At 52.7% G+C, this 11,952-nt stretch overlaps 1 pseudogene; it reads left to right on the top strand.

Moving 5' to 3' along the window:
• Window positions 1–2,586: 2,586 nt before the first annotated feature.
• LOC102493778 (40S ribosomal protein S21 pseudogene) lies at window positions 2,587–2,854 on the top strand (annotated as a pseudogene).
• The last annotated feature ends 9,098 nt before the right edge of the window (window positions 2,855–11,952 follow it).

The following is an 11,952-nucleotide window of genomic DNA, read 5'->3' as shown; positions in this document are numbered from 1 at the left end:
TTGTAAGTTTATTAATACTGCAAAGAATGACTCCTGCTTTTTTCCCCTGGTGCTAAGGCCAGATTTGAGTGGTAGGAGAGAGCAGAGAACTAGGGGGGGAAAAACCAACTTGGACTGCTCATCCTCGCAGCAAAACTCTTCTAATGTGCATCCTTACTCCCGGTGCCAGAACTGCTCTGCGAACAACTGCCCGACCTCCAGGCCACGTTCTCTACGTTCGTCTACAGACCTGAAAGTGAAAGTTCATTCTTCCACCCAGAATTCCTTACACCTCCTCTTCATGCAAGGAAAGCAGCCCGCTGAGTTACAAATGCTGCCCATTCGAGATTTTCACAAATTAAAAGCATGAGGAAGGTCTGCAGAGGACTCTGCACCCTGCAGAGATACGGGCTGTCATGCCGCCTCAGGCGACATGCTCGGCTTCCTGCAGGAGCAAGCCGGGAGGTCTGGGATCTCTGCGTTCGCAGAGGGCCAGTGTTCCCAGCGCTGCCTCTGGATGTACCGACAGATTGTGGAATTCCTGTTGGTTCTCTTCAGTACCCGTGTTCGTGTGAGATCATTGCAATACTTTTTTCCTAATCAATTGATTCTTCTAAGTCTTGGTTATGTCTGAGTTCTCTAAAAAATGTGGGAAATGCATGGCACCAGCCCATAATCTTATTTGTAAGTGAGCTGAGATGCATTTTTCTGTTTCCATCAAGACGAATTAATAGGTTAATTCTTTTTAAAGAAAAGGAATTAAAGAAAAAAAGGAAAGGGATACCAGCAGTAGATGTAATGGCTATGTCACCGGACTCTCATGTACTCTACCGCAGTTCGAGTCTGGGACCCAGTGGCTTAAACTCACGCTGGGCGTGTGTGCGAACGTGCCCAGAAACCCAAGAGGAGAATGGAGGAGAAGGGATTGCGGCATGGCCATCCCCCTGGGGCGTGATTTCTCGCTTTCTATCTTTCTGTCTCTGTCTGTCTTTCTGGCGAGTGCACGCACCGCATAGCAAAATCCTCTCCAAAAGAAAAAAAAAAAAAAAAAAAGATGAATTAGTAGGAATCACATTTACCCTCATTCCTGAAGAACTGAAAAGCCATTCAGCTTTCAAGACAGTTGACATCAGGCCACAGAGGACAGTGATCCCTGAGATTCTAGAAGCAAATGAGAGGAGCCCCACGATTTCCCATTGCAACCTGGAGAACGTTTCCAGATCACAGTGCAGAGAAGGCAAGCCCACGTGGAGCCCAGCAGTCCCCCGAGTTGGCCAGCCTGGGTGTCAGAGAGGAGAGACCCGTGTGGGAAAGCACGCTGGACGTTTGCAGAGTCCCTGCAGCTATTCCACCCAGTGATGACCACCACACGCGGGTGAGGAAGTCCTGAGTCCGAAGGACAAAGCAAGATGAAAGGGTTCGAGGCAAATCTTCCAACTTCTAGAGCAGAGAACAGTGGTCTTCCTCCAATCAAAGTGGAAAACCTCATAATTAGGAACCAGCAGATGGCATAATGGTTACATCGCTGGACTCCCACATGGCTGACCACAGTTCAAGTCCCAGACTCAGAAGCTTGAAACTCATATTGGGCACGTGTGCGTGCATGCCCAAGATCCCGAGAGAGGAGTGGAGGAGAAGGGACTGCAACATGGCCATCCTTCTGGGGGCAATGATTTCTCATTTTCTGTCTCTTTGACAAGTGCACACGCCATATAGCAAACTCTAAAAAAGAAAAGTGGAAAACCTCATATTTAAACCTCATAATTAACTTAGCCTTGGATGTAGTACTCAGAAAGTTTTGCCTCAGTAATGGGAAAATACTAGAAATGAAGACTGCCACTCTTATTCCACTTAACAAAGCTTAAAGGCAAGACTCCTATGAAGCCATAAGCTCGGTGTGATCATCCCACAATCCCTTCTCTTCTGTTTCTCCCTGCTTTGGGATTTGGGGCACACATGCACCTGCACCCGGCATATTTTTCAAGCCACACAGTCAGCCATGTGGAATACACCCACCTTAACCACCCACCACAGGCTGGCCCACAAAATTTTATCATAATGCATATTTTCCATTATATTTCAGGGCAAAGAATATTATCAGGGATAAACAGTTATTTCATAGTGTATCCGTGAAGATGACATGAGTCCTACGTGTTCCTACACCTAATAATAGATTTAAAATACATGCAGCAAAATCATTAGAACTTCAAGTAGAAATAAAGCCATACTTAGAGTCAAAAGTTGCAACAACCTTGTCTTAGTGATTGATAGAACAAGTTAGACTGAAGATCAGTAAAAATAAGACATGAACAACACTGTCAAACAGCTTGGACCTAATTAACGTTTGTAAAACACTCCAGCCGGCATCAGTAGAATATAAGGTCTTTTCAAGTGCACACGGAAAAATAAGACCACGTTCTAAGACATAAAATGCCGGAGACCTGCTCCAGCCGCATGGCCCCCATCAATAAAACAAGTCTCAATAAATGTGAAAGGGTTCAAATTGTACAAAATATGTCCCCTGACCACAATGGAGCTAAGTTAGAAATCATTAACAAAGATCTTTTGAAGTATCTCCTTTCTCCGCTCACGCGTGGTGGCGGCAGCAGGCACGGCCTCGAGATGCAGAACAATGCCAGCGAGTTTGTGGATCTCCCGGCCAGCAATGGCATCGGCGCCAAGACCACGTGTCCATCCAGATGAACGTGGCCGAGGTGGACAAGGTCACCAGCAGGTTTAACGGCCAATTCAAGACCCACGCCATCTGCGGGGCCATTCGCAGGATGGGGGAATCCAACGACTCCATTCTCCGGCTGGCCAAGGCTGACTGCATTGTCTCCAAGAACTTCTGATAGGAGAGGACCTCGGACCAGGCAGTCTGAGACTTGCCATAAATAAACAGTGAAAACCCCCCTCAAAAAAAAATCTTTTAAAGTATCCCAATATTTGAAAATATCCCAATATTTTAAACTCAATTCAAAGAAGTAGGTAAAAAGGAAATTAGAAAATAGTTTTAACTGGATGAAAAATGAAAACATGATATAATTTGTAGTGCGAAGGCAGTACTTAACAGGGAAATCAATAGCATTAAATGCCTATATTAAAATAAGAAAAAGCTGCCTTTTCCTGTTAGGCGCAAGAGGTGCAAGGTGAGGATCTTGGACGCTGATTTCTCGTTCTTAGTGTGAATACAGCCGGACTGCCAAGAGGGTCAATGTGCCTAAAGCTCGGGCTTCCTCTAAGAGATGTGGCAAGCATCAGCCTCACCAAGTGACCCCGGGTCTGGGGCTCGAACCAGGGTGAACTACATGGGAATCTAGCAGATGGCGTAGGTCTTGAACTGGCCATCATCTCCAGCTCGAGGGCATCTAAGGAAAGGCTCTATGCAGAGAACCAGATCACGTGGCTGACTGTGGTTTGAATCGCTGTCCCAGCAGCTTGAAAAACATGCCGGGTCTGCGCCTGGCAGTTTGCTCTCTCACTCTCTCTCTCTCTCTGTCTCTCTCTGGTGAGTGTGCATGCCCTATAGCAAATTAAATAATAAAACCAAAATTAAATAAATCTTTAAAAAAGAGAGAGAGAGAGACACATGCCAGATACACACAAACATGGCCTAGACCCTGGAAGGATGGAGAGCTGGAGGAGGGACTGTGGCATGACGAAACCCCGTTGCGAGTGTTTTCTGTCTCCCTGCCTGCTCCTGTCAGTCTTATGCGCATGTGCACATGTGCCCTATGGTATTTTTTTTTTTTGGAGAGGTTTTTTTTTTTTGCTATAGGGCGCATGCGCTCGCCAGACAGACAGAGACATAGAGATAGAAAGTGAGAAATCACCCCCCAGGGAGGATGGTCATGCCGCAATCCCTTCTCCTCCACTCTCCTCTCGGGATCTTGGGCACGCACGCACATGCACCCGGTGTGAATTTTAAGCCACCAGGTCCGGGACGCGAACTGCAGTCGACTACGTGGGAGTCCAGCGACAACCATTACGCTAACTGCTGGTTCCCGTGCCCTATGGTATTTTTAAAAAGAAAACAAAACCTAATTTCATAGAAATGGATAATACAGATGGCAAATGGATATATGAAAAGGTGCTTAAGGAGAAAGCCAGTTAAAGCCATGATGCAAGGCCCAGCTTTGGTGTTGCAGCGGTAGCTTGCCCAGGCCGTGGTCAAGGTCAGGATGTGGTTTCCAGCCAGCCTGCGCAGGCCAGGTGTGTGCCTTCCCACCGTCACCCTGGCTCTCTGGGAAGGCGAGGATGAAGACGTGGCCTGGGGCCCCGCTGAGGGCTCTCTTCTCTGTCTCATGAAAGAAACTTAAGATAGCACTGCACACCTGATGGAGGGTCTGGCCACAGTGCGTGTTGGCGAGGAGGTGGACGAGCCGGGAGCTCTCGGTGCTGCTGGATCGGATGTCTAAAATGGTGCGACCACTTCACGCACCGCGACGTGCCCCAGCCATCCCACTTCTAGGTATTTACCCAAGAGAACTGAAAACGTACGTCCATGTGGAGACTTGTGGCAGATATTCGTAGCGACTTCGTTTGTAATACCCCAAACTGGGAACTACCCAGATGCCCACCAGGAGGTGAGCAGGTGAGTGAACGGTGGCTTACCCATGTAAGAGGATACTACTGAGTATTAAAAAGCATGCTACTGATTACCCCGTCAGCATGAATAAACCTCAGGCTATGCGGAGTGAAAGAAGTCAGACCAAGAAGGCACACACAGAGTCTTCGAGTGTCCTGCCCTGCTCAGAAATACCTGGGAGCGGAGAACTGGGTGCAGTGTCTTCCAACTCACGGTGCCAGCGTCGGGGGGCCTGAAGGCGTTGCACAGCAGCGGAGCAGGGATTCTGTATCCATGTGGCTCTCCACGTCTCTCTCACTCCCTCTGCACGTGTGTAAACCCAGCAGAACTCAGTCGTACAGGCCCCACCCTGATGACCCTACCGCACCCAGAGACCCTACCCTGGGACACCATGGAGGAGCTCAGCTTTCACTTAACCCTTTACAACACGATTTGTACAACCAAGTCCAGCACTGAGTTTCTGGACAGCATCCAATCGCCGTGACCCAGAAGACCAGATTCTGAAACAACCTTTGGGGGACAGACCACAGTTCAAACCGTAACATTCGGTATGACTCCACTTATGTAAAATCGAGGGGCAGACAGCAGGTCAGCAATTGCCAGGAGGAGGGGGAAGGTAGGGACAGGGAGGAGAGAGGGATGATGGAGGAGCAGGAGGGAATCTCAGGGGCTTCTCTCTCTTGCCTGTGACAATGGTCACAGGTGTGCACGTATGCCCAGACTCACCAAATAGTTCACATGGCACACTGTGCGGCAATTAAAGCCAAATAAGGTGTGAGCAGCACCGCCTCCTGCCTCACCCACCGCTCTTGACCGCTCAGCGTTCTGGAGGCCCGGCCAGGCACACTGTGTGTGGGTCACTGTGCAGTACCAGGTGGACGTGTGGGATGAGTCTGTTTCTTCTACCTTCCCTCTGAGCAGCCAGAGGGTTGTGCCCTGTGGCTGCAGAGGGGGTGAGGTGAATGAAACTGGCACCCGAAGGGCCTCTCTACAGGACCCAGGTATCCGGGTCCTCACCTGGATCTCAGGACCCCTGTCCAGCCAGTGAGGAAGCTCTTCGTCCTCGGGTGTCAATCTCCTTCACCCTCCCAGGGAAGGAAGGCGGGCCTTAGGTAGGATTAGGCCACTTCTGGGTTCCCTGGTCATCACGCCATCAGTCTTGTCAATCCGGCCACCATTCCTCACACCATGGTTCCTACACGGCCTCTGCTTCTTGTCCAGAGTGCTGGCCTGCTGGCCATCCGTCGCCATCCGTGAGGGCTGCAGTGCGGCGACGTGGCCGAATGGCTGTGCTGCTGTTTGTCAGGAAGACAGCTGCAGAAACCTCGCCACCCCCACCTACCTTCACAGGAAGTGGCAGGCTGTTTACAGGAAATCCCTCGCCTGCACCGCACTGGAAGCTGCTGCCTGGTGCTCGGGTCGCACTGGCTGCCAGGCCATTCTCCAAGGCTCTGCCGTCACACGTCAGCAGCAAGAGGAAGTCCCGAAAGGAGCGTACGCCCCATCGCTGGCGGCCAGCTCTGCTGCCCAGACCATGCAAGGCAGACTCCCTGCCACTGTCCCACGACGGTGTCAGCTGCAGGGCAAGCGGGAATGCCCTAGCAGCAGCCTCTGGGTCCCCCAGTAGCACCCACCCCCGTATCTTGCGATGGGCCATGGCCAGGTTATAATCACTGGGGAAGCCCATGGTTACACCTGCAGATGCCTCTCCCCACCGGCGTCTTCAGAGACCTACTTAAAAGTCACCGGAAAGTCCAGGTTCACAGCGACACTTAGCAAAAGCTTCCTTCTCATGCATAGAAATAATCTCATTCCAGGGAGAGGAGGGTTTTCCAGGTAAGCGAATTTTCCAGATGAGGGTATTTTACTTCTTTAAGCACTTGGAACTTTATTATTTTAAGCAGTTAGGAGGGAAGCCTTTGAAAGCAGACCACCCGCGGCCGGCCTTGCACAGTGCTCTAAACATAATCACTTCCCGTTTGTCACTGACGTGCTGAGGGTCACAGTGGCTGGCCTGTAACGAGGAGATGACTAGGATTCAGGACGACCTGAGGCATGCCTGCCTTACAGCACAGCAAGCCTGGTCCACCTGGTGTCTTGGTGCTTGAGTCAGCCGGATCCCACGTGGCCAACAGCTCAGTTCAAGTCCTGGATACGGCAGCTTTAAAAATACACTGGGCGGGGCCGGCAGGTGGCGTGGTGCCTAAGGGTGCTGAAGTCCCACATGGCTGACCACAGTTCGAGTACTGGACCCAGTGGCTTGTTTTCTCACTCTCTCTTTGTCCCTCTCTGGCCAAATTTAAATAAAATAAATAAATAAAGTTAAAATAATTATTAAAAAAAAAAAAACCCACTAGGTGCATGTGTGTGCCCAAAACCCCAAAAGAGAAATGGAGAAGGGACCTCGTGGGAGGTGCTTGTTCACTTTCCTTCTCTTTCTGTCTCTCACTGGTGAGTGCACACACCCACTAACAAATTACACACACACACACACACACACAGAGAGCGAGCTAGCCTAAACGGGAAAGATTCACACGCTCCATACCACATGGAAGAACCTTGAGGACTTTATGCTAAGTAAAATAAGCAAGCCACATGAAGATACACACTGTACGATCCACTTAGGGGCTGCCAGTGGCTGGGAACAGTGTCCACGGCCACGGCTGGAGAGGGAGCTGGTGGTTTAATGGGTAGAGTTTCAGATCGCAAGATGGAAATGTGCCGGAGATTAGTGGCACAACAAGGTGAAAATATGTTTCTAACTCCGTTTTGTTTGTGATGACACATGCGTGTGCACAAGACGAAAAGGGAGCAAAAAGCACCTGACGGCGCCGTGAGCTCCTTCCCCAGCTCTCCAGCTCTCAGGACCTTGGGCACGTGCGCGCACACCAGCGTGTTTTCGGGCCGACCCAAAAGTCAACTGTGGTCAGCCATGTGGCTTCCAGCACCGCAGGCTGAGCTGAGCAGGCCTCTCAGCACTACTGGGCTGACATGTAAATGCGGTTACATTTCCAGCATAAGTCTTCATGCACTTATCACAATTAAAAACAGGAAAGATGAGTAATAATAAATAAAACCAAAGGCCATCCTGGTGGGTACCCATGGATTGGCAGCTCTGGGCTGAGTCCCTCTTTGAATGAGCTCCCAGCATTTCATGGCATCCTCACCACAACCCTGGAAGGTCGGCCTCACTGTCCACACCCTACAGTAAGGACACCCGCATACCCAGGGAGGGAACTGACCTGCCGAGGTATAGGCGGCAGAGCCAGGGCTGTAACCCCAGGACCCTCGTACACCTGCTTCTCAGACGGTTTCCAGTAGTAACCAAGGCAACGGTAACAGGCTTAAGCACCTGGCAGGCACGGACTGCTAGTGGGAGAGCAGGGAGACCAGGTGGGGCACCCCGAGGAGTACACAGGCAAGAACAGCTTTCCTCGTGGCCTTCCCCGCCTCGGTGATGCTCGACAGGGACCGGACACACGCTGGCCACGAGGTCCAGATCCCTCGGCATGTCCAGGACAAGCAGCCTGTGGGGGCAGCAGGTCAGAGTGGGGAGCGACCACACCTTTTGTGTCATTGTGAACTTTCACAGTCTCAGCTGAAATGGGGGCCAAGCTTCTGTTTTGGCTATAGGGTGAGGGTATCACCAGTGAGAGACAAACAAGGAAAGTGAGAAGTCACCCTCTAGGGTGGATGGCCATGTCACAATCCCTTCTCTTCCAGTTTTGGGATTTGGGACACATGTGCGCATGCACCTGGTATGTTTTCAAACTGCTGGGTCCAGGACTTGAACCATGCAGTTGGCCATGTAGGATCCAGATGGCCCCATGTAAACTTTGGTTTTTTAGAATTTTTAAAATTTAACTTTATTTATTATTATTATTTTCCAGTTTGATCAGAGAGAGAGAGAGGGAAAGTTAGAAAGCAAGCTACCAGGTCTGGGACTCAAACCTCGGTCGGCCATGTGAGAATCCAGTGCCTTTAATCACCATGCCACCACCCCAGGTGGTTACAAGGCCAATGACAGCTATGGGGCACCTGGCTGTAGACGAGGCTTTGTGCTGGGGCGGGTCCCAACCATCTCGCTGAATCCCCTCCTCAGTGAGAGAAACATATCGCCATCCTACCAGCAAGAAGGAGTGCTCAAGGTGACGGGGCCTGTGCCGTGGGCCATGCGCTGTCGCAAGTGCCTGGTCTCAGTTGGCCTTTGAATACCCACCTTGACCCTGTGAGGTAATGAGGTAAGGAACCACTCTCTTTTTTTGGTGGGGGGAGAGGTTTTTGCTATAGGGCGTGTGCGCTCGCCAGAAAGATAGAGACAGAGAGACAGAAAACGAGAAATCACCCCCCAGGGGGATGGCCACACCGCAATCCCTTCTCCTCCATTCTCCTCTCGGGATCTTGGGCACGCACACACATGCGCCCGGCGTGAGTTTAAGCCACCGGGTCCGGGACGGGAACTGCGGTCGACTACATGGGAGTCCAGTGACATAGTCATTATGCCAACTGCTGGTCCCCATTCTTGTCCTCATTCCACATATGAGGAAACTGAGCCCGGAGGGCAGAGTGACTTGTGCAAGGCCACCAGTCTTACTGGTTTTGTTATAACAGCCTGGACAGAGTAAGACAGCTGCACACATTTGCTAATGTACTGAAAAACGTGGAATTACAGACGTCGGGTGAGTTGTATGGTCTGTGAATTCTGTCCCAATAGAACTAGAAAAGGGCTGGCTCCGTGGCCTGGCGGAGCAGGCAGCCGGAGCCCTCACTGCTGACTGTGCAGTTCAAGCCCCAGACCTGGTAGCCTGGGAGACACGTCGGGCACATGTGCATGCCCTGAGTCCCCAGAAAAGGGAGGGGAGGGAAGGATCGCAACCCCCGTTGAGGGTTTTCTCCTCTCCCTCTCTCTGTCTCTTGCCAGTGAGAACATTTGCCCTCTAGCAAAATAAATAAATAAGTTTGAATGCATTTGTCTGGCTATCCAACCAGCACTTGGTATGTATTTGTAGAGGACGCTGAGAATCCTAAATAAGCCTGGCCCCTGTCACCTGGCGTCCTAGACAAATTTAGCCGCATTTAGAGGGAGGAGTCTTTGATATCTAATATGAACCTTGTTTTCCGGCACAGTTATTCTTGGGGAGCCCCGTTTGCATTTCACACTGAGCACAGGGCCAGACCTTGGCTGGGGCCCAGACAGGAGGGCAGGCCAGAATCAGGAAACTCAGGCATGCGAGGCCAGGCCGCTGGGCCCCATCACTCAGCAGGACAAGTGGCAGCCAGGAATAGACGAGCAGGCCCCTAGCTGTGTCCTGCTCTCTGCAAACACCCAGCTGGGACACCCAGCATCTGGTTACAAAGGGACCATCCAGTACGAACCAGGGCTGGGCCAGCGGCGGAACTAATCCCCTCTGAATTCCGAGTCTGCTGTCTGGGAGGACAAGTGGGCACGTCGCTCCCGGACAGGAGCCGGGCTGGCCTTTGCCAGGACTAGTGTCCGTCTGAGGGTTTGCCTCTCTGGACACAGCAGCGAGATGGATGCATTTGTTGGCATTTAATAGTTTCCGTCATCTGGTGCCAACGGGACTGCCAGGGGCTTGTGCTGAGCACCCTGCCTGGAGCCTGCACACGGCATTTAGCGAAGGTGGCCGAGGGCAGGCTGGGGTGACCGTGGCGCTAGAAGGCAGGGTCATTAGAAGGCATGAATAGCTGAGACAAGGTCAGAGGTCGAGTGTTTGAAACCAGTCCCGCTCGGCAACTTGCTGGCCGAGTGACGGGAGCAAGTGCCCAGACTCCCCGAGGGCCAATTCCTACTCTAAAAGGAGATGAAACAATGCAGACGGGGCCAGTGCTGGTGGAGAGGCCCCCCTCGGCACTCTCTGTGGGGCTGGCCACACTCCGTCAATGGACAGAGTTTGGATGGTGAGTGTGCACGGTGGCACGCCGACATTCTTGCTGTGATCCGATGCCCAGGCCTAGCCAGGAGGGAATCACTTCCTGCAGGGACACCCAAGCAGGGCAGAGGATGATCAAGAGATAATAGGACCAGCAGGCCACCGGGCTGTTGGAATATCCCAGAGCCTGGGAGTGAGCACACCACAGGCCCTGCCCTGGTGCAGTCCCCATGCAGCTCTTCTCTGGGGCTCTGGGGAGGGCTTCCTCAGGGCTGGTGGCCTGGCCCACAGGGAGTCCAGGTCCTATCTGAAAGAGCTCAGAGTGGAGGCTGGTCTCTGCCAAGAAGTGACTTGGAGGGAGAAGGCGGCTGGGGTGGGTCTCCGTGCAGCTGCCTCTCCCAGCCATCCTGGGCAGGCTGGCCACACCCAGCCCAGACCACTGACTGCCCAGGCCCTGGATCCTGGAGGGGTACCACGACAGCTGGGGCAGGCTTGGCGCCTGTGTTTCTCATCCCAGTCTGGGCCTCTAAATTTAACCTGGTATCAGCTCACGAGGCAGGAGGGCCTCCACTGTGACTCAGCGCCACTTGGAGGCACTTCCCTGCACACTCCTGAAGCCGGTACCACCAGCTCGGGCGCCAGCTCCCCGTGCTCCCGGCCGCACAGCTCCAGAGCCGCTCTGGCTTTGCGCTGATACGACCCAGCCCTGTTTTCCCTACTTGGTTAGGCCTGCGCACACACATGGGCACACGGACAGGCAGACAAAGTGCATAGGCACACAGGCACATATGCACAATGCGCACACACATGGGCACACGCACAGGCAGACAAAGTGCATAGGCACACAGGCACATATGCACAATGCACACACACATGGGCACACGGGCACAGTGCACAGGCGCACGGGCACAGTGCACACACACACGGGCACAATGCACACACACGACAGTCTCATGGGCAAAGCTCAGAGCAGGCTCCACAACCAAAGGCCAAGCCACGACAGTGAGCTGTGCCCTGGGGCCACCGGCGGAGGGCCCGACAAGGCTGATTGTGCAACTTCCTGCTTTGGTGGTTCAGACCCAGGGGGCAGCACGCAGAGCTGGTGGTTGCTACGATGTGCAGGACCCAGAGCAGGAACCAAATCCCAATGCCCAGAGCAAATGGGGGAGCCTTAGACCCTGTAGAGACATGTGGAGACCGTGCTGCCCTGGAAGCTGGGCCTATGGTCCGCAGCTGACCAGGCAGCCCCTCCACAAAAGAAATGAGATAGGCTGAGGATGGGCTAGAGAAAACGGATGCCCCTAGTACCTCAGGGGGCAAGGGTTTCCTGCCTGGGACCCCCAGGAGCGAGGGAGCCAGAGGCACAGCCTCTGGTCATCATGGCCAACAGTGAGGGGCTCTGGATGTGCCCACGGCACTCAGGCTGAGAACCCACGGTTAAGGCTGGGCTCCGGGGCCAGCAGCTGGGCTCCGGGGCCAGCAGCTGGGCTCCGG

Source organism: Tupaia chinensis, unplaced genomic scaffold (genome assembly GCF_000334495.1).
Source record: "Tupaia chinensis unplaced genomic scaffold, TupChi_1.0 Scaffold143602_1, whole genome shotgun sequence".
NCBI lineage: Eukaryota > Metazoa > Chordata > Mammalia > Scandentia > Tupaiidae > Tupaia > Tupaia belangeri.
The sequence above is the reverse complement of the archived record's forward strand: the minus strand, read 5'-3'. Positions and strand labels throughout refer to the sequence as shown.